This window comes from Nycticebus coucang, chromosome 3 (assembly GCF_027406575.1).
Source record: "Nycticebus coucang isolate mNycCou1 chromosome 3, mNycCou1.pri, whole genome shotgun sequence".
In the NCBI taxonomy this organism is placed as follows: domain Eukaryota; kingdom Metazoa; phylum Chordata; class Mammalia; order Primates; family Lorisidae; genus Nycticebus; species Nycticebus coucang.
The window spans coordinates 65,582,809-65,606,681 of record NC_069782.1 but is presented as its reverse complement, the minus strand read 5'-3'; the positions used below and the strand labels follow the sequence as shown (position 1 = coordinate 65,606,681).

The window sequence follows — 23,873 nt, the reverse complement described above, 5'->3', positions numbered from 1 at the left end:
TGATCTCGAACCATGAGCTCAGGCAATCTACCTGCCTCGGCCTCCCAAAGTGTTAGGGTTACAGGCATGAGCCACCGCACCCGGCCAATTATGTTTGATTTTATGTGATTAAAAATAATACGTAACTTTTTGCCACCAAGATTTCTGTGTGTATTTCTTACGTATTTTGTCTAAATGTTTTCAACAACTTGTATTCTAATGAATGTTACTATACTCAAGTTACTGAGGGGACATATTAAAATGTCTCATTGCCATCATGGATTACATCAAGTTATAATGATACCAAGTTAATCTTTTTTTTTTTTTTAATTAAATCATAACTGTATACAATGATATGATTATGGGGCATCATACACTCACTTCATAAACCATTTGACACATTTTTATCACAGTGGTTAACATAGCCTTTCCGGCGTTATCTCAGTTACTGTGCCAAAACATTTACATTCTACATTTACCAAGTTTCGCAAATACCCCTGTAATATGCACCACAGGTGTGATCCCACTGATTCCCCTCCCTCTACCCACCCCCCCCTTTCCCACTTCCCCCTATTGTTAAGTTGTAGCTGGGTTATAGCTTTCATGTGAGAGTCCCAAATTAGTTTCACCAAGTTATTCTTTTGATATTGCAAGTCCATATTACTATGTGTGTTAAACTTTTTTTTTTTTTTGTGGTTTTTGGCCAGGGCTGGGTTTGAACCCACCACCTCTGGCATATGGGACCAGCGCCCTAGCCCTTTGAGCCACAGGCGCCGCCCATGTGTGTTAAACTTTAGTCATTTTTTATCTTGTAAGTTTTACTTTTTATCCTATATACTTTTTTAATTTATTTATTTTCATTTATTATTAAATCATAGCTGTGTACATTAATGCAATCATGGGGCACCATACACTGGTTTTATGTACCATTTGATATATTTTCTTTTTTTTTTTTAATTTCAACTTCCTTGTTCATTCTTCTTTGTTTGAAGTACTGTTTTTTATCTTCCTCTGGCGGGTTCTTGATGTTAGTAGAGACGGGGTCTTACTCTGGCTCACACGCTGTTACATAGAGGTCACGAACCTCTGAGCTCAGGCAATCCACCCGCCTCGGCCTCCCACAGCGCTGGGACTACAGGCGTGAGCCACCACGCCCGGCCCATTTGATATATTTTCATCACACTGGTTCACATAGCCTTCCTGGCATTTTCTTAGTTATTATGTTGAGACATTTACATTCTACATTTAGTAAGTTTCACATGTACCCTTGTAAGATGCACCATAGGTGTGGTCCCACCAATTTTTTATCCTATATACTTATTGTTTTTATCTCATGCCAAAATCTTCTTTACTCATAATCCCAGAATCTAAATAATGCTGTTATGTGTGTGGTATTCTGTATTGTGCAAGATCCAACAGTATCTCACCTGTTGTCAAAGACAGTATGGTAAATTGTACTAGTAAATACAACTGTAAGCCAAAAGTGACTGTGGGATATATATGAGGATTCTTAGTAGAATTTCTTATAAGATTTGTACTTTAAGTGCACTGATTACTATTTAAGAAACTGAGTCATTTCTATATATTGAGTGTTGTCAGAATGTGAACTTAAGTCTACCCTGGCATAATAATTTCAGCATAGAAGTCTGAAAAATGGAATGTAGGTATCCCTAAATGATTAAACTTGCAAGTCACATCATCTGAAGAGAGGAATTTTCATCACATGTATGATTTGTAATGCACTCTTAAATTTAGAGACATATTTGCTCAGAATGTCCTTAGTTTTGTCTTGATCTGCTATTTTTTTGTTGCAATTTGTCTGGGGCCAGGTTCAAACCTGCCACCCTCGGTATATGGGGCTGGTGCCCCACCTACTGAGCAATAGGCACCACCCAACGCCTGGCTATTTTTCGGTTATAGTTGTTGTTGTTTGGCAGGCCCAGGCTGGATTCGAACCCTCCAGCTCTGGTGTATGTGGCTGGTGCCTTAGCCACTTGAGTTACAGGTGCCAAGCCAGCTTTATCATCTCTTTATCAAGATGCAAAGTCTGCCTTAGATAGTTTTCAGTAACTTAATATCATCATTTATATGTCATTAATATTTTCCTGATGTAGTTTTTTTTTTTTTTTTTTTGACACAGAGTCTCAAGCTGTCACCCTGGGTAGAGTGCTGTGAGCATCATAGCTCACAGCAACCTCCAACTTGGGCTCAAGTGATCCTCTTACCTCATTTTTTCTATTTTTATTAGAGATGGGTCTCACTCTTCCTCAGGCTGGTCTTGAACTTGTGAGCTCAGGCAATATCCACCAATTCAGCCTCCCAGAGTGCTAGGATTACCGTCGTGGGCCACTGTGCCCAGCCTAACCTGATACAGTTTTGTTTCTGATTTTCTTGCTTTGGTTTGTTGAAAACATGCTGCCACCTGACATCATGGGTCAACTAGTTTACTGACTCTTTGCCCTGTTTATGGGACTTCAGTTATTTCAAGTTTCTTTTGTAACTTTGTTGATAATGTCATTCTTGGTTCTGTTTCCAAGTTGAAATGCAACATGAATTTTTTACCCATTGTGAACAATCTACTATGTTGTAGATAATAGATCAATTCAAATTTACTAGGAAATGCTGATAAAGTGTGATGTATATGAATTAACCATCTCATCTTTTATATGTGTTTTTTCCTTTTGGCTCATTTCCTTTTGGCCATTTATTGTTAAACAGAATCTCTTTGTGAAAAATTATTGATTTATGCTAGTTGCCACTGGTTGAGATTTTGTCCTATTGGATCATAATTTCCAGTTGTTTACTCACATTTAATTCATTTGTATGTTTACTCCTTCTTTTTTTTTTTTTTTTTTTGATAGAGACAGAGTCTTACTATGTCACCCTGGGTAGAGTGCCATGGCGTCACAGCTCACAGCAACCCCAACTCCTGGGCTTAGGCAATTCTCTTGCCTCAGCCTCCTGAGCAGCTGGGACTACAGGTGCCTACCACAACGCCTGGCTATTTTTTGTTGCGGTTTGGCCAGGGCCAGGTTTGAACTCGCCACCCTTGGTACATGGAGCCAGGGCCCTAGTCACTGAGCCACAGGTGCCACCCAGTTTTAAATGGTGTTCTTTTTGAAGTTTATAAATTCTTTGTATGGGCAGTGCCCAGAGCTCAGTGGGTAGGGCACCTAATTCCTTTTTTTTGATACAGAGGCTCACTGTGTTGCCCACCCTAGAGTGGTGTGGCATCATCCTAATTCACAGAAAACTCAAACTCCTGGGCTCAAGTGGTCACCCCTCCTCAGCCTTCTGCATAGCTGGAACTACAGACACCCCTTCACCACACCCAACTAATTTTTCTATTTTTAGTAGAGATGGGGTCCCACTCAGGCTGGTCTTAAACTAAGCTTGAGCAATCTTCCCACCTCCTTCTCTAGAGTGTTAGGATTACAGGCATAAGCCACCAGGCCCAGCCTTTTTTTTTTTTGAATGGTTTATCTTTTCATTCCATTCTATCTTTTGAGGGACTCTCCTTAATTTTAATAGAATTGAATTTATCAAAATTTTCATTGAGGGCTCGATGGCTATAGCTCAGTGGTTATGGAGCCAGCCACATGTACTGAGGCTGGCAGGTTTGAAACCCATCTGGGTCAGCTGGACAACAATGTCAACTACAACAAAAAAAATAGCTGGGCGTGTGGTGGGCACCTGTAGTCCCAGCTACTCGGGAGGTTGAGGCAAGAGAATTGCCTAGAGCTGGAGGTTGCTGTGAGCTGTGACATCACGGCACTCTACCAAGAGCGACAAAATCAACTCTGTCTCTAAAAAAAAAATTGTGTATATATATTTCTGCCTAGTGATTGGTGATGTTGGGTATCTTTTTATGTGTAGGACCATTGTAGGAATCTTCAGGCTCGTCTCAAACTGCTGAACTCAGGATCCACCTGCCTTCACCTCCCAGAGAGCTAGGATTACAGGCAAGAGCCACTGTACCCAGCCCTATCCATTTTTCCATCAATGGACATTTTTGTTAATCCACCATTTTGACCATTGTAGGAATCTCATTTACTGATAAATATACCAACTTGCACATTTTTAAATTTAGCTTAATTGAGTCATGTTAATTATATATATTTTATTGTGTGACCCATCTGCAGTAATTTTTCATCTTGTAATGCTTACATTTTATAGCTATTGAACACCACTCTATGTTTCCTTCCTGTGAGCCATGGGCAACTACCATTCCACTTGCTGTCTGTTGAGTTTTATGACAGTTCGTGTTTATCTGAGATTAACGACGTTGTATTTTTCGTTTTGTCAATGGTTTTTTGTACTTAGCATCCATCCTGAAGTTTCCTGCATGTTGTAGCATGAGACAGAATGAAATAATTTCTTCTTGTTTATATATATGCATACCACATTTTGTTTATCCATTTTTTTTGGAGATAGACTCATTTTGTTGCCCCTGGCTAGAGTGCTGTGGTATCTTAGCTCACACCAACCATAAACTCTTAGGCCCCAGTGAGTCCATAAACTCTTGCCTCAGCCTCCTCAGTTGCTGGGACTACAGGTGCTTACCACTATGCCCAGCTAGTTTTTCTATTTTTATTTTATTTTATTTTATTTTATTTTATTTTATTTTATTTTATTATTTATTTCTTCAGACAGAGTCTCAGTCTGTCACTCTGGGTACAGTGCCATGGTATCATAGCTCATAGCAATGTCAAACTCTTGGGCTTAAGAAATACTCTTGCTTCAGCATCCCATGTAGCTGGGACTGCAGCACCGGCCACAATGCCCAGCTATTTTTAGAAACAGGGTCTTGCTCTTCCTCAGGCTCGTCTCAAACTGCTGAACTCAGGATCCACCTGCCTTCACCTCCCAGAGAGCTAGGATTACAGGCAAGAGCCACTGTACCCAGCCCTATCCATTTTTCCATCAATGGACATTTTTGTTAATCCACGTCTTAGTTATTGTGAACAATGGTTTTCAAATATCTTTCTTCATGATTCTTCTTTCAATTGTTTTGAGTTGAATATATATGTACTGGAAATTTGGTTGCTGGAATACATGACATTTTATTATTAAAAATTGTTTCTGTGAGATAAGATCTTGCTCTGCTGCCTGGGCTACAGTTCACTGGCATCATGATAGCTGATAGCTCAGTGCAACCTGAAACTCTTAGGCTCAAGTGATTCTCCTACCTCAGACTCTTGAGTACCTAGAACTATAGGCTCATGCCACTACTCCCCGCTACTTTATTCATTTTTTACAGAGATGGGGTCTCACTATGTTGCTTAGGCTGGTGTCAGAATCCTGGCCTCAAACAGTTTTCGTTTTTGCTTTTGTTTTTTGGGGACAGAGTCTCCATCTGTCACCCTCGGTAGAGTATGCTGTTTTGTGATGTCATAGCTCACAGCAACCTCAAACTCTTGGGTTCAAGTGATCCTCTTGCCTCAGCCTCCTGAGTAGCTGGGACTATAGGCACATGCCCAGCTTATTTTTCTATTTTTAGTACAGACAAGGTTTTGCTTTTGCTCAGGCTGGTCTCAAACTCTTGAGCTTAAGTGATCTGCACACCTCAGCCTCCCAGAGTGCTATGATAACAGTTGTGAACAACTGCGCCCACCTCAAGCAGTTTGTTTGCCAAACTCCTAGGATTTTAGGGATGAGCCATCATACCTGTGCTATGTTTAGTTTTTGAGGAGCCCACCATAGGAGGGAGCCAGTTTACTTTCCATTGTACAGTGACGTGGGTTGTAACTTATCAATATTCTCACTAAAACATTATTTAAGGCATGTGAGATTTTGTTTTTTGTAGTTGACATTTAGGAAGTCTAATATTAAGTCTTTGCCAGACATGTGATTTGCCAATATTTTCTCCAGTTTCATGGATTGCCTTCCCCATCTGTTGTTAATGTCCTTTGAGGCAAACTGTTAATTTTGATAAATTACATTTCCTTTTCTGTTATGTCTGGCCTTCTGGAATTTTGACCTCAATTCCTCCACAATGCCATCAAAGGTTATACTTTATTTACAGCCATATTTAAGGATATGCAGTCTCATTATTGATAAGGCAAACTCTGTTCTGCATAAGTAGGACTTTGGTATGACAGGTGCTACAGACCCAATGTACAAAGAGATATTAAGGGTGACCAAGGCAGGATATATTTCTCCCTGGATTCACCAATATCACATGCTTTCTTATTCTGCTCTTGCTTTACCCAGTAGTTCCATTCTATCATCAGAATACATTGTGGGAGGAAGTGATTATACACAGAGAGTAAAAGTCTGATGACCAAGTCATGGGACAAATGTTAGGAGTCCACAATCATATAAATTTCTTAGCAAGAAACCCTAGGTCCCCAGGGCTATGAGTCTCACCCATCTTCCTCTACACATGTGGGATGTTTCAAGACTCAGTGACCTTTGAGGATGTGGCTGTGAACTTCACTCTGGATGAGTGGGCTTTGCTGGATCCTTCCCAGAAGAACCTCTATAGAGATGTGATGTGGGAAACCTTGAACAACATGGCCAGTATAGGTAAGGGTGACAACATTCCATCACTCAGTGAATTAGACAAGTGTCTCTTACTGTAAGTGCTGTTCAGTGATTTGGAAAATGGACAAATGGTGTCTAAATCAGGCATGTAAGCTCGGCACCCATAGCACAGTGGTTATGGTCTTATACAGCCACATACACCAAGGCTGATGGATTAGAACCCAGCCCAGGCCAGTTAAAATAACAATCACAACTGTAACAAAAAATAGCTGGGCGTTGTGGAGGGTGCCTATAGTCCTTGGAGGCTGAGGCAAGAGAATCACGTAAGCCCAAAAGTTTGATGTTACTGTTAGCTATCATGCCATGGCACTCTACCAAGGGTGACATATTGAGACTCTGTCTCAAAAAAAAAAAAAAAAAATCAAGCACATCCACATGTTTGAAGATAGAATCTAATCATGTTTCATAATTATAATAATTCAGGACTGTATTTCTGGGTCTGTATTTTAGGGGAAAAAATACAGGAAGACCAGAACATTGAAGATTAGTGTAAAAATCCTGGGTGAAAACTGAGGTAATTTGTACTCATGTGACAAAACAATGTCTTTTGAGAAAATCTTAGCATGTCAGGAAATGTTAAAAATGAGCCAACAAAACAAATAAGCCCAACATCAAATTTATTTATCCTTAGAAAATTTTCTCTGAAAACAGTCTTCAATTTGACATGGGTATTTGTTGTTTGTGAAATAATTTACTTTGATATAGTATATAGATCACTACAAAAGTTTTGAGGCAGACTGTTTTATGGTCCATTATTTCACTCCCAAGAAATACAGTCAACAGTGACCTTTCTGATTCACGCATGAAAGTTTCTTTTTGCCTACCTTATTGGTGGTACCAGGAAGGCTTCATTTGTTTCTGTCCACATGAATTTTATGTTTCTTGATTTTTGTGCAAGTCAAAACTTCTGTAATGACCCCCATTTTAAGAAACCAAATAAAAATATTATTCGTTTTATGATTGGTATATATTAGCCGTCTTGGAGAGCATGGTCTATTCGTGTTCAACAATTTGTACAGAACAGAAAGCCTCCATTTTCCTTGAAAAGTAAAAAAATGTGTCCACACATGGTGACTCATGTCTAGCCATGCTAGCCCTCTGGGAGGCCAAGGTGGGCAGATCACTTGAGCTCAGGAGTTGGAGACCAGCCTGAGCAAAGCAAGACCCTTCCTCTATTAAAAATAGAAAAACTAGCTACTTGGGATTCTGAGGCAAGAGGATCTCTTGAGCCTGAGTTTGAATTTGCTGTGAGCTATGATGCCAAGGCACTCTCTCTACCCAAGGGCAACTGAGTGAGACACTGTCTCACAAAAAAAAAAAAAAAATTTTTAATGTAAGTACAATACTTACTATAAAATAAAAAATCATTTATAAACAAAGCCTTAATATTGTGCTTCTCATTTTCCACAGAAGTTTTATTGAGGAGAGACTCTGTGAAAATAAACTAGTCATTGTGGAGAAATCTTGAGTCAAGGTTTAGATCACAGGGTGAACAAGAAAACTCCACCTGAACTAAAACCATGTGAAAGCAGGGTATTTGGAAAAGTCTCCATTGATTATTCATCTTTTTATAGGCTTATTAGACATGACACTGGATACATACCATCTGAGTACAAGGAATGTAGGCAAAAGTCATATTCACATAAGCAATATGAGAAAACCTTCAGTTACTCCCACTCCTTTGGAACACGTGAAAGGTCTTCCACTGCAAAGAAACTCAATGATTGTAAGGAATGTGGAAAGACCTTCACTTCTGTTGCAGGCTTTCAAAGTCACATGGTAATGCACAGTGGAGATGGACCTCATAAATGTATACTTTGTGGAAAAGCATTTGCATTTCTCAGTTTTTATCAGAAACATGAAATAATTCACACTGGAGAGAAACTATATAAATGTAAAGAATGTGGTAAAGCTTTCCGTACCTCTCATTCCCTACGAGTACATGAAATAACTCACACAGGAGAGAAACCATATGAATGTAAAGAGTGTGGAAAGTCTTCAGTAATTTCAGTTCCTTTCATATATACTCACACTGGAGAAAAACCTTATTAATGTGAGCAATGTGGGAAGGCATATGCTCAGCAGACAAGTATTCAGTGGCACATGAGAATGCACATTGGAGACAGACTTCATAAATGTAAGATATGTGGGAAAGCCTTTCACTTTCCTGGTTCACTTCAATGACATGAAAGTCACTCTGGAGAGAAACCCTATGACTGTAAGCAGTGTGGCATAGCCTTAAGTTTTTCTACTTCTTTGCGATATCATGAAAAGATACACACTGGTGAGAAGCCCTATGAATGTAAGTACTGTGGGAAAACCTTCAGGTCTGCCAGTTTCATTTGAATACATGAAAGGACTCATACTGGAGAGAAGCCTTATGAACGTAAGCTTTGTGGAGATGCATTCCATTGTGTCCGTTCCTTTCATAGACATGAAAGGATTCACACTGGAGAGAAACCCTATGAATGTAAGCAATGTGGTAAAACCTTCATTTCCTCTACTTCCTTTCGATATCATGAAAGAATTCACACTAGAGAGAAACCTTATGAATGTAAGCACTGTGGTAAAGCTTTCAAGTCTGCCAAGAATATTCAACTACATGAAAGGACTCACACTGGAGAGAAACCATATGAGTGTAAGGAATGTGGGAAGGCATTCAGTTTTCCCAGTTGCCTTCACATTAACGAAAGGACTCACACAGGACAAAAACCTTATGAATGCAAGCAGTGTGGGAAAGCATTCCATTGTATCTGTTCCTTTCATAAACATGAAAGAACTCACACTGAAGAAAAACCCTATGAATGTAAACAATGTGGCAAAGCCTTCAGTTGTTCCACCTCCTTTAAATATCATGAAAGGACCCACACTGGAGAGAAGCCCTATGTATGTAAGCACTGCGGTAAAGCCTTCAGATGTGCCAAGTGGATTCGAGTACATGAAAGGACTCACACTGGAGAGAAACCCTATGAATGTAAGCAATGTGGGAAAGCCTTCAGGTCTTTGACTTCCTTTCAAAATCATGAAAGGACCCACACAGGAGAGAAGTCCTATGAATATAAGCACTGTGGTAAAGCCTTCATGTCTGCCAAGTGCATTCGAGTACATGAAAGAATTCACATGGGAGAGAAACCCTATGTCTGTAAGACATGTGGGAAAGCCTTCATTCGTTCCAGTCTGTCAAAGACATGAAAAAACTCATACCGTTAATATATGAGAAATGCTATTATTATAAGGAATTTTCAAAGCATTCAGTTTTCTCAGTTTCTTTCAAACACCAAAAAATAGAATATAGAAAGACCTTATGACGTAACTGAATTTTGATTTGAGAAATCTGTGATAGGATAATAAAATCTAGAGCTGGAGTTGAATAATTCCATAATACAATTCACCAATAGCACATTCATGTGAGATTTCAAAGACAGACACGAGGCAGGCATTGTTCACATCTTAGAGGCACCATACAGGGAGACAACCAGGGACATAAGAGCTGTGCAGGCACCTCTTTCACACACATTTTCCTGAATCCTTGGCTTGCCCATCCAAAAGTATCCTCAAGAACTCTTCATTTTCATTTTCTCAGAGGTGTAGCTTTCCAAAGATGCTCCTAGAAATTCCACATTAAAGATTTGTCTGTGGTAGAATGAAAATTTGAGGAGAATGGAAAGAAGAGTTAAAAAAAAATTTTTTTTTGAAAGAATAAGACAAAAGTTATCCAGTATATTTTTTTCTACAGTCTTTATGATGTCTTTAACAGAGATCTGATTCAGACTGTCATGGGTGGGAATACTCTCATGGTCTACTTTTCTTGTCTGCCAGTGAAATTGGTATAAGGCATAATTTGTATACAAGCACCATTGTTCTTACTGGTAGTGACTGAGTTCTTGAATCAGCAGGAAAGCTACAGTGCTGCCATCAAAAGGAACTGGATGGGGCTCAAGGCCTATAGCTCAGCAGCTAGGGTGCCAGCCACATACACTTGAGCTGGTGGGTTCAAATCAAGCCTGGGCCTGCCAAACAACAATAACAACAACCACAAAATAGCTGGGCATTGTGGCGGGCACCTGTAGTCCCAGCTACTTAGGAGACTGAGGCAACAGAATCACTTAAGTCCAAGAGTTTGAGGTTGCTGTGAGCTGTGATGCCACAGCACTCTACCAAGGGCAACAAAATGAGACTCTGTCTCAAAAAAAAAAAAAAGAACTGGATGGGAGGTTGTTTCCCTTCTCTAATGTGGAGTGACTGCCCTCACTCGGAACTTCCATGTAAGAATAAGCACCTTCTGGCCAGATACAGTGCTTCACACCTGTAATCCTAGCGCTCTGGGAGGCCAAAGCATGTGGATTGCTTGAGCTCGGGTGTTGGAGACTAGCCTGAGCAAAAGAGAGACCCTTGTCTCCACTAATAAATAGGAAAAACTAGCCAGGTGCCTGTAGTCTCAGCTACTCAGAAGGCTGTAGCAAGAGGATCTCTTGAGCCCAAGAGTTTGAGGTTACTGTGACCATTGATGATACCACAGCACACTACCCAGGGCAACAAAGTGAGACTCTGTTTCTGGAAAGAAAGAAAAGAAACAAAAAAAAGAAAAGAAAATCTTACTTTTACCAGGAAGTTTTTAGTTTTTTCTGTTATCCAAAGCTGAATATACCTTCTGTGTTTATTTTCAATTATGTTTGATCTTATGTGATTAAAAATATGTATTTTTTTGCCATGAAGATTGCTGTATGTTTCTTACAAATATCACCTAATGTTTTTAATAATTTGTATACTAACAAATGTTATGTTTAGTTACTGAGAGGACATATTAAAATGTCTCATTGCCATCATGGATTAGGTCAAGTTATAGTGATACCAACTTTTATTTATTCATTTATTTTTTGTGACAGAGTCTCACTTCTTGCCCCAGTAGAGTGCCATGGCCTCATAGCTCATGCAACCTCAAACTCTTGGGCTCAAACAATCCCCTTGCCTCAGCCTCCCATGTAGCTGGGACCAATGCACAGCTATTTTTTTAGGGACAGGGTCTTGCACTTGCTTAGGTTGGTTTCGAGCTTGTGAGCACAAGTGATCCACCCAACTCAGCCTCCCAGAGTGCTGGGATTACAGGTGTGAGCCACCTCGCCCAGCCCTGACACCAAGTTATTCTTATGATATTGTAAGTCCATATTACCATGTGTGTTAACTGTTAGTCATTTTTTTATCTTGTAAGTTTTAATTTTCATCCTATATGCTTACTATTACTATCTTACTCCAAATTCTTCTTCACTCATATTCCCAGAATCTAAAACATGCTGTTATATGTGCTGTATTCTCTATTGTCCAAAATCACCAGTACTTCACCCATTGTCAAAGAGGATATAGTAAATTGTAATAGTAAATACAACCCTAAGCCATAAGTGACTGTGGGATATATATGAGGATTCTCAGTAGAATTTCTTATAAGATTTGTGATTTAAGTGCATTGATTGTTATTTAAGGAATTAAATCATTTCCATATCCTGAATGCTGTCAGGAAGTGAACTTAATTCTACCCTAGCATAATAATTTCAGCCTAGAAGACTAAAAAATGGAATATAGGTATTCTTAGATGATTAAGCTTACAAGTCATATTATTCAAAGAGGGGAATTTTCATCACACGTATAATTTGTAATGTACTCTTCTATTAAATTTAGAGATGTATTTGCAGAATGTCCTTGGTTTTGTCATGATCCATCTTCGTCACTTAGCAGCCTTGTCCAATGTTATAGGTGTCTGGCTTCTTTCTCTCCAGCAACATAAGACCGGTCTGTGTGGTGGGGGAGGCCAGCATATTTTTAGCCTACCTGTTCTCTAAACCCCAAAATACTTGCAACAATGTATGGATGCTGTTTTCCATAAAATATCTCAATTGAAATACAATAGACCCTCTATAAGTTGTCACCCAAGGGACTATAACAAACTGGTGAGCATATGGAGGTGGTCAACATAAGGACTTGCATTGAGTCCAAGTGCTGCATGTCTGGTTTATGAAAATTAGGTCAACTTAGTGGGTGGTCAATGTAGAGAGGTGATCAACTAGGGAGGTTCTACTATATATAAATTCACTTATTACATAATTCTTTCTAGAAATCTTAACGAATCATGTGAGGCCAATATGTTCATGTAATTATCCTAATACAATCCTAAGTAGGAACAAAATCAGCATCACTGTTCCAAGTAAGCCTTTCTTGCTCAGGTAACATGCTCTTGGTGCTAATTTGTACATGGGACTATAGAATAGAAGGCAACATGTAAAAGTTAAATCTACATTATAATACAGTGGCATGGAACAATGCAATCACTTCTTTGACAGTGCCAGCCAAACTTCTCTTCCAAAAACCCTATTTGAAACTTTCTAGAGTGAAAACCCAGGTACCACAGGGCACAGCAGCAATCACCAAACCCTCAGTGTCACTGTATGTGGAGGTGACAATTCCCAGCCTCAGATGATGTATCTACATAGGTGAAGGGTGGAAGAGTAATTTTAGCTCCTGGCTGGGTGCTAGAGCACCAAAGAAAGTCACTGTTGTCATCTCATCCTATATCCACATCATGCTTGGTGGTTCCATGTGGATGTGGATGTAGGAAAAGATGACAACAGTGACTTAGGTGTTCCAGCACCCAGCCAGGTCTTCTTCCTTCTCCCTTGAAGGGCAAACACACAGAGATACTTTTGGCTAAAAAGAAGAAACTGCATTAACATGACTCTAAATGTGATTTTGCAAAGTGTGTAGGCACTGTGTTAGGATGGTGATGTGAACAAGAGACACTAGAAGCACAGGGTAAGAGAGGCCAACAGGACAAAGCAGAGCCTGATATTGTCCTTGGGTGTGAAAGTTTCTTGATCTTCAAAAGGATGCCAGTAAGCACCAAAGAGGAAATACTAGCATGGGTCCAATGGTGTTCACGAGCCAGCAAAGTCACCACTTTTTGGGGGGGTGCACAATGGCCTGCCTGTCTCTGCTACCCAGGCTATAGTGCAGTGGAGTCATCATAGTTCACTGCAGCCTCAAACTCCTGGACTCAAGTGATCCTCCCACCTCAGTCTCCAAAATAGCTGGGAACACAGCTTGTGACATTGTACTGGCCCTGCCTGTCTTTCCTTAAGTGTTTTATGTCTTGTACACACCATATATTGCAGATCATGGTCAAAGTAATATAAAAAAGTATACATAGGGTGGCGCCTGTGACTCAAAGGAATAGGGTGCCAGCCCCATATACCAGAGGTGGTGGGTTCAAACATGGCCCCAGCCAAAAACTGCAAAAACAAAAAACAAGTATACATAAAAGTATTTTTACTTATTTATTTATTTATTTGAGACAGAGCCTCAAGCTGTCCTCCCGGATAGAGTGCCGTGGCATTACAGCTCACAGCAACCTCCAACTCCTGGGCTCAAGCCATTCTCCTGCCTCTGCCTCCCAAGTAGCTGGGACTACAGGCACCCACCACAATGCCTGGCTACTTTTTGGTTGCAGCCGTCGTTGTTGTTTGGTGGGTCTGAGCTGGATTCAAACCCGCCAGCTCAGGTGTATGTGGCTGGTGCCTTAGCTGCTTGAGCCACAGGTGCGGAGCCAACATTTTTAACTTTAAATTACAATTTAATTTAAAGGCTGGGTGTGGTGGCTCACACCAGTAATCCTAGCACTTTAGGAAACCAAGGCATGAGGATTGCTTGAAGGCAGGACTTTGGGACCAGCCTGAGCAATATCTACATCCCATCTCTAGTAAAAATAGAAAAACTAGCCGGTACGGTGGCATATGACTATAGTCCCACCTTCTGGGGAGGCTGAGATAGTAGAAGTGCTTGAGCCCAGGACTTACAGGTTGCATGGAGCAGTGATGACTCTACTGTATCTAGCCTGGGCAACAGAGTTAGACTCTGTCTCAAATTAAAAAAACGAACAAGCCAAGTCATACTTTTGTCATGACAGAATTTCTTTTTCTTTTGAACTTTTTGTCTTAAACTTCTGAGCTCAAGGAATCCTCCCTGCCTTGGCCTGAGAGAGTGCTAGGATTTTAGGTGTCAGCCACTGCACCTAGCCTCATATTCATAACTTCTAAAGAGTCTCCCAAATACATTGTCAGTTTTCCATTTTCGGTGCCAGTACTTGGGTTTCATTTTTTATTCTCATCTTTTCTCTCAATAATTACAATAATTTTCCATGTGGCATTCCTGAAATTGCTTTTCATTCCTTTGTGCAATCATCCAGGTACCCTAGTGTCCTTTCTCTCTGGCATTCTGACATTATACTTCCCTCCTGCATTGAACCTTCCTCACCATCTTCAATGTCTCAAAATCCAAATTGTTTACATCACTCAAAAGTCCCTTTTATATTCCTTTTACTAACCTCTTGCTCTGTCCTAACTTTAATCCCCCCAAAATTTATTTGTAGAAGCCCTAATCCCCAAGATGATGCTATTAGGACATCTCCTTTAGGAGAGGACCTAAAGTAACAGGGAAGTCCTACATAGTGTGATTATTACTCTTCTCAGAAGAGTGAAAGAGAGATTACTCTTTTTTGTTGTTGTTGTTTTTGAGACAGAGTCTCACTCTTGCTCTGGGTAGAGTGCTGTGGCCTCAGCCTAGTTCATAGCAAACTCTTGGGCTCAGATGATCCCCTTATCTCAGCCTCCTGAGTAGCTGGGACTACAGGCACCCGTCACAAGGCCTGGCTAATTTTTCTGTTTTAGTAGGGGCAGGGTCTTAATTTACTCTCCCAGATGGTCTGGAACTCCTGAGCTCAGAAGATCCACCTGCCTCGGCCTCCCAGAATGCTCAGATGATCACGCCTGGCCACTGTTTGTTTCTGTACTGTGTGTGAAAGGCATCAAAAAGGCAGCCAGCTTTCTGCAAGCTGCAAGGATTTTGTTGTGTTTTGTGGGTGTGTCATGTATGTTCGTTATATGATTTGTATGTTCAATGATTTTGTATATTTGTGGGGCTTTCTAAAGGGAACTGAATATTCAATTTCAAGTAGAAGTGAAAATTAAGCTGCTGAAGAGAAAACTTGTCTCAGAGGACCCATCAGTTTGGCAAGGTTCTCTCTCATCCATGAGCAGTCTCCCATACTGGAGATAACATTACTTACCTACTTTTGGAAGAGGAGAAAACGGCAGAAGTGACAGGAGAAAGTTGCCTGGCAGAGAAGTTACTAAAGAGAGCAAGCAGAGGGGGGACTTCTGGAGAACACATACCATTACTGTGCTTAGTCTCCATGGCTGAGCTCAGTCAGTATTGTTCCCAGTCAAATGAGCAAGGGTGGCCCTGCCACCTTACTGAGCAGTCAGTAAACCCCTCAACATATTTCCTCTTCCATTCACTTAGTTGCTACATGCTAATTGGAGCCAAAATTATGCTTCCATATCTTCACACAAAAGTGGTTTCAGCCAAGCACACACCTGTAATCTCAGCACTCTTGAGGCCAAGACAGGAGGATTGCTTGAGCTCAGGAGTTTGACACCAGTCTGAGCAAGAGCAAGATCCCGTCTCTGCTAATAGTGGAAAAACTATCTGGGTGTTTTGGTGGGTGCCTGTAGTCCCAGCTACTTGGGAGGCTGAGGCAAGAGAATCACTTGACCCAAGAGTTTGAGGTTGCTATGACCTATGATGATGTCACAGCAGTCAACCCCAGAGCAACTGAGTGATACTATCTCAGAAAAAAAGAAAAGAAAACTCGTAAGACTTCTTGGGGCAAGCATCCTGCTCTGAAACCACTATGTCAAACAGGGAAAATTTAATCTGCAGGTTCTGCCCCTTTGTCACTTGACAGCATTCACAAATAAATGTTAGCAGTCAAGAGCAAAAAGCTCTGGACTCAGTTTAGCTGAGGCCTCACTCAGAGATCCACAATATAGAATTGGAGATAATCTAAGAACAGATGACTTCTCCAGGAAGGCCTTAAGACAATTCTATCATCCACAAAAATAAAGATAGACTGGGCATGGTGGCTCATTCCTGTAATCCCAGCACTTTGGGAGGCCGAAGTGAGAGGATTATGTGAGGCCAGTAGTTCAAGACCAGCCTGAGCAAGAGTGAGACCCCCATCTGTATTTATATTTATTTATTTATTTATTTAAGATAGAGTCTCACTTTGTCACCCTTGGTAGAGTGCTGTGGCATCATAGGTCACAGCAACCTCAAAATCTTGGGCTTTAGCGATTCTCTTGCCTCAGCCTCCCAAGTAGCTGGAACTACAGGCCCCCGCCATAATGCCTGGCTATTTTTTGGTTGTAGTTGTCATTGTTGTTTGGCAGGCCCAGGCTGGGTTTGAACCCACCAGCCCCCGTGTAAGTGGCTGGCACCCTAGCCGCTGAGCTACAGGCACCAAGCCGAGATCACCATAAAAAATATATATATATTTTTTCATTAGCCTGCTGTTGTGTTCGCACTTTGGGAGGCTAAGGTGAGAGGATCACTTGAGGCCAGGAGTTTAAGATCAACCTGAGCAAGAGCAAGACCCCCATCTTTAAAAAAAAAATTTTTTTTTTAATTAGCCTGATATTGTGCTCGCCTATAGTCCCAGCTACTCAGAAGGCTAAGGCAAGAGGATCACTTGAGCTCAGAAATTGAGGTTGCTGTGAGCTATGATACTGACCCTGGGCTCTGCTGGAGTGACAGGAAACCAGGCCTCTATAACTAACCAACTCAGTGACTCACTCACCCACTAACTAACTAACCTGGAAAGGGCAGGTGTCTCAGCTACTCAGGAGACTAAGGTGGCAGGATCACAGCAGTTCTTTTCCAGCCTGGGCAGCATCATGAGATTCCCTTCTCTGGAAAAAGAAAAAAATATATGTTATTTGTATGTTTACATGTATATAAACGACTTGTTCCCTCCTCTAAAAAATGTGGCAGATGACTTAAGAAACTCACTGAAATAAATGCTGAAAGGAGACCCCACAGTCAGAATCTGCCTCTTCAACACCTCTATCAAAAGCCAATATTTCTGCTGGGCAGCATCTAGGGGAAATGTTTGCTATCACATACACTGTGTAGTAGGCATTCTCCTGTCATGATGAGTTTCACTTCTAATCTCTCTGTCTTTTCTTTTTCCACAAAGAAAGTCTCCTTCTGTCCCAGGCTGGAATGCAGTAGCAACATTATAGCAAACTGTAATATCAAATTTCTGGGTTCTGGTGCATGGGGTGGCTCACACATATAATCCTAGCACCTTGGGAGGCCAAGGCAGGACGATCATTTGCCCTTGGGAGTTCCACACCTGCCTGAGCAGGAGCAAGACACTGTACTAAAAATGGAAAAATCAGCTGTGTAAGGTGGTGCAGGCCTACAGTCTCAGCTACTTAGGAGTTTGAGGCAGGAAGATCGCTTTGGCTCAGGAGTTGGAGGTTGTTGTGAGCTTTGATAACGCTGCTGCACTCTACCCTGGGCAACAGAGCAAGACTCTGTCTAGAAATAAGTAAAAATAACACAATTCCTGGGCTCAAGTGATCCACCTACATCAGCCTCCCTAATACCTGAGGTTACAGGTGCACACCACCATGCCTGCGTAATTATTTTTCGCAGAGACAGGGTCTTTCTAGTGTTCAGGCTGGTCTAGGACTCTGGCCTCAAGTGATCCTCCCACCTGTGTCTCCTAAAGATCTGGGATTAAAGGTGTTACCCACATTGCCTGGCCCATCTAATCTCTTTTCAAAGCAAAGTTTTCTTAATGTCATAAATGGAAAACTCTTTTCTAACCAAAAATTTATATTTTTGAAATTTAAAAGCCAAGGACTTACTATGTTTCCAGGCTGGCATGAAATTTTGGGCCGATGTGATTCTACCAGGTTAGACTCCAGAGCATGTGAGACTACAGGTACATATCACCCATCACAGCTAGTTTTTCTCACAACTAATAGTATGTAAATAAAATTAGGGTTTTCCCATCAGAAATACAAAATAGCATTTGTTGTAGTTCGTTTTGATCCTTGCCTCATTAATAATCCCAAAGAACTAAAAGATTTTTGAAAAGTCAGACAGTGACTGTTTTTTTTTTTTTTTTTGAGATGGATTCTTTTTTTTTTCAATTTTTTTTTTTTTTAATTTCAGTTTGCTTGTTCATTCTTGTTCGTTTGAAGTACTCTTACAGATGCCCTCCACAACGTCCAGCTGTTTTTGATGTTGTTAGAGACGGGGTCTTACTCTGGCTCACTGCTGCTCATACTGGTCTCGAACCTCTGAGCTCAGGCAATCCACCCGCCTTGGCCTCCCACAGCAATGGGACTACAGGCATGAGCCACCACGCCTGGCCTTGAGACAGATTCTGATTTTGTTGCCCCAGGCTAGAGTGCCAAGGCATCAGCCTAGTTCAAAGCAACCTCAAACTCTTGGGTTCAAGCAGTCCTCCTGCCTGTGACTACAAGTGCTCATGCTGGCTAATTTTTCTTTTTTCTTTTCTTTTTCTTTCTTTCTTTCTTTCCTTTTTTTTTTTTTTGAGACAGTCTCACTCTGCTGTCCTAGGTAGAATGCTGTGGTGCCAGACCTCACAGCAACCTCAAACTCTTCAGCTCAAGTTATGATCTTGCCTCAGTCTTCCGAGTAGCTGTGACAACAGGTGCCTGCCACAATACCCAGCTAGTTTTTCTATTTTTAGAGATGGGGGTCTCACTCTTGCTCAGGCTGGTTTCCCACTCCCGAGCTCAAGCAATACACTTGCCTGGGCCTCCCAGAGTGCTGGGATTACAGGTGTGAGCCACCACAGGCCTTGGCCAAGGCTTAATTGCACTACCTCCCTGAGAAGCACAAGATTAGTGACTCCTCCCTACTACAATCTATAGATAACATTGCTGTCCTAAATCTCAGGACTTGCCATTCTATAGATAACCTTGTTGTTGCAAATCTTAAGACTGGTCTTTGAGGTTTTTCAGCTTCTGCATTCTGGAGACTTTCTGATGCCAGCCAGACCTGTGGATAGGTGTGGGACCAGATCCAATAGCCCTGAAACTCCTTACCCAGGAAACCTCCCAACTGAGAAGTAAATTTCTGCATCCCAACCAATGAGCTCATCTCCCAGGAATCAGCACACCCAATTCCCTAGCCCTTGCCCATCAAGCTGTCTTTAAAAACCCTTTCTACCCAAAGAAAGAAGGATTTTAGATGGATTTGAGAAATTCCTCCCTTCTCCTCACATAGCACCTGTGATATTAAACTCTTTCTCTGCTGTAACCCTAGTGTCTCAGTGTATTGGTTTCCTTTTTTTTGAGAGAGAGAAAGTCTTACTATGTCGCCCTTGGTAGAGTGCCCCAGTGTCACAGCTCACAGCAACCTCAAACTCTTGGGCTAAAGTGGTTCTCTTGCCTCAGCTTCCCAAGTAGCTGGGACTACAGGTGCCCACCACAACACCTGACTATATTGGCTTCATTTTAAGCACCTGTCAATGAACCTGGTTGGGCTGTAACAATATTAAACAGTTTTTCTGGGTGGCACCTGTGGCTCAGTGAGTAGGGCACCAGCCCCATATACGGAGGGTGGCGGGTTCAAAACTGGCCTCAGCCAAACTGCAATAAAAAAAATAGCCAGGCATAGTGGCGGGCACCTGTAGTCCCAGCAACTCAGCGGCTGAGGCAAAAGAATGGCCTAAGCCCAAAAGCTGGAGGTTGCTATGAACTGTGACACCAGGGCACTTTACTGAGGGTGACAAAGTGAAACTGTCTCTAAAAATTAAATAAATAAATAAACTTTTTCTGCTGCAACCACTGCTATCTCAGTGCATTGGCTTCCTTATGTACAGAGGGCAATACCTTTCTCTATATCTTTCTCACACAGACTGAAAGGCTATCACATCTGAAAATGGAGTATCAAGCCAGGCATGGTGGCTCATGCCTGCAATTCTAGCCCTCTGGAAGGCTGAGGCAGGTGGATCGTTTGAGCTCAGGAGTTGGAGACCAGCCTGAGCAAAAGTGAGACCCCCGTCTCTACTAAAAATAGAAAAATAAGTCAGGTGTGGTGGGCACCTGTAGTCCCAGCTGCTCTGGAAGCTGAGGCAGGAGGATCACTCGAACTTAGGAGTTTGAGGTGGTAATGAGCTATGATGATGCTAGTGCATTCTAGCCCAGGTGACAGAGTAACAGCCTATCTCAAAAAATTAATTAGGTAATTTAAAAAATTAGCTGAGTATAGTGGCATGTGCCTTTCGTCCCAGTTACTGAGGAGGCTGAGGCAGGAAGATCACCTAAGCCTAGGAGTTTGAGGCTACCGTGAGCTATCATGATGCCATTGTACTCTAGTCCCAGGAACAAGGCAAAAAAAAAAAAAAAAGTAAAAGCATCATTGTAAACAAATTGTAACTAATTAAATTGTTGTAATACATAAACTGGACTTGTATAGAAAATGTACTTCTGCTAAATTTCTTTGCTTTCTACCTGCATAAGTAATAACTTTTATATATTAAACTAAATATTTTATTATTTTCCTGCAAAGCTTTTACTTCACTGTGTAATAACAGCACCAGCAAATGCAGTAGAGTGAAAAATTAAAATAGTATGGTTCTTCATTTGACACTACACAACCCAGAAAAATTTCTCCAATTCCAGTTATTTCCAATACAAAGATCATTCAGTATTTTACCCCAAATCCAGTTATGGATATAAGGAAGTTATAATATTCCATAAGGCTTAAGATAACAATGTTATCCTTGAATTATATAATTTTTATAATTAGTTTTGACATGTATAATTTTATGAATTCTAAATACTACAGCCTTATCTGAAAATCACAGGTTATTGTGGAAAAGATAAATATTGTGGTGGTGCCTGTGGCTCAGTGAATAGGGCGCCGGCCCCATATGCCGAGGGTGGCAGGTTCAAACCCAGCCCCGGCCAAACTGCAACAAAAAAATAGCTGGGCATTGTGGCGGGCGCCTGTAGTTCCAGCTGCTCGGGAGGCTGAGGCAAGAGAATCGTGTAAGCCCAAGAGTTAGAGGTTGCTGTGAGCCGTGTGACGCCACGGCACTCTACCCAAGGGCAGTACAGTGAGACTCTGTCTCTACAAAAAAAAAAAAGAAAAGATAAATATTGTGATTATCTGCAACCATTATAAAGTTAATAATAGCAGTGTTGAGAATACTTGCTGTTTTTAATCTTCTATCCATCACTAATGTGAGACAACCGTGTTGGATTAGGTTATTGCACACTAGTTTATTTAAGGGCTCCATTTTTACTCCTCAATAGATTTTACTCATTTCTCATATGCTTCTCTCCTCATTAGTTCATCCAGTTCTGAAGGGTTACTCAGTGCCATCTTGATCAGCCTACTATCTTCATAACAAGTTTTGTTGTCAAGTCCTGGATTTTCTGCAAGAATTTCATTGATTTCAGTTACTACTCATGATAAAAGAAAATAGAGTTCACTAACAGTGTTCACACTTTCCAAAGCACCAAATTCATTTTAGTTTGCTTTTGTTATTGTTTGTTTTTTGGGAAAGAGTCTCACACTGGGTAGAGAGTGTGGTGTGGTAACTCACAGCAGCCTCAAACTCTTGGGTTCAAGCAATTCTCTTGCTCAGTCTCCCAATTAGCTGGGTCTATAGACACCTGCTACAATGCCCGGTTTTTTTTAGAGAGGAGGTCTAGCTCTTTCCCAGGCTGGTCTCTATCACCTGAGCTCAGGCGATCCACCCGCCTTGGCCTCCCAGAGTGCTAGGATTACAGGCGTGAGCCGTGCCCTGGCTATCTTGTTTGTTTAATTTTGTCCCAACTTCGGGTAGACTGAAGTAAACATTTCCCAAAGATTCCAGTGCAAAGCTGCTCCAGTCCTCTAATACCATTTTCTGGTGTGATTGGTTCATATTTCTTTGTTAATTTAGACACTGAACAGAACCTTCCATGTGCAGGGTCAGGAGAGTGACATTCCCAGCAGGTAGGGCTGGCGGGCAGCGCTGGGCAGGCAGGGACATCCCCATATGGACTGAAGACCCTTGCAGCGTGACATGTTCGCCGGACAATAATTTAACTTTCAACATTGGAGCACTGAGCCCATTTCTCTGGAGTCTTGTGTTTTCCCGGATGGCCATTTCCAGCGGTTTGCTTGTTTAAACTCAATTTTGATCCTACCCATTATTTCAAGTTGACTGGGGACATGTTCACAGCATCGCTACTGCCTGCTCCAGCACAAATATTGTTTTCCATACTCTTCCCACCAAATCCCCCTCCCAACTCCCTGACTAGTCCCAGTCGCCCGGAGTCCCTTCAACACACCCAGAGTCACTTCACAAACTCTTTGGCAAGTCCCCCCAACACCTGGCCAGACCCTTATTCCTTCCAGGGCGCCCCCACCCTCAGTCTAAACAACCCAGCCACCCTCTGAACTTCACCGGTGCCTTGCTACATTTCCTCCCCTACAGGCTACATCTCCTCCTACACACACACCAGGGACGCCCCTTCACCATACACACTTTCCCAGGTTTCGCCCCAACCCCAGACCCCGCTTCCTCCTCCAGGCGCAGCCTCTCCCAGCAAGAGCATCAAATCCCCTTGCCTCCAGCCTCATCAATGCCAACACCACTCTTCTCCAGCCCCAGTTCCACGCAGAGCTCCAGACTCACCGTTCCACCCTTTCAGAATCCCCGAACTTTCCCCTTCCGGGATCTTGGGCCACAGTCTCCGTTACGCTGCGAGGCCTAGGTTCCCATTCGATCCAGCAGACCTTTCTTACCCCCACCCCGTCTGGCTTTGCACCCTCTCCCCGCCGCTGTGTCCTCGGGTCCCACGTGTAGATGCAGCTGGCGTCTTCGGTGATTTCTGAAGTTGTACCCCTGGCGCGTGTTTTCTTGACAGTGTTTTGGTTGTGGCCTTTATAGGGTAGCTGCAGTCAGGCTGTGATTTCAATATATGAAGAATATCAGTGAAGGTCAGATTCAGACTTGTTTGGCACTTTTCCTGGAGAAATAGTTACTGAATTTGACAGTTTATTTAGGTCAGAAGCTCAATTAAACTGACTGCGAGAGTTTCCCGCTGGTGAAAACAAAGGACTTGAAGAAGGGAGAGTTTCCCCACTGCAAAGAGGAGAGAGAGTACGTGAGAAAGCCGTGTCATGCTTCCTTCCACATTCCTGACCCCAGGAGGACATCAGGCCCTCTCTCCTGTTCCTCTTTGGCCGGGTCTTGGCTCCTCCCCTGCTCAGAGGGTCACTCTTTCCGACACTGAGTCTGGAATTCCTGAACACACTTGTGAGCACTTCTAAGAGGAAGAAGGTGGAACGGCCTATTGGCTGAGGAAAAGACCACAAAGCCCCTTCTACTAACGTGCAGAAAGTTCCGCTGAACTGCAAATATCCCAGGAGGATAGTACAGAGAGGGAGTTGTGTCCGAGAGAGGATGTGGCTAGAACCTG

General features: G+C 41.9%; 1 long non-coding RNA gene across 1 annotated transcript; it reads right to left on the bottom strand.

Moving 5' to 3' along the window:
* Positions 1-9,775: 9,775 nt before the first annotated feature.
* On the bottom strand, positions 9,776-23,793 carry LOC128582535 (uncharacterized). Its single transcript, XR_008379064.1, has 3 exons — positions 23,087-23,793; positions 17,223-17,318; positions 9,776-10,158 (listed from the first exon to the last, which is right to left on the bottom strand). It is a non-coding gene; the product is annotated as an uncharacterized LOC128582535 (long non-coding RNA).
* Between the last annotated feature and the right edge of the window lie 80 nt (positions 23,794-23,873).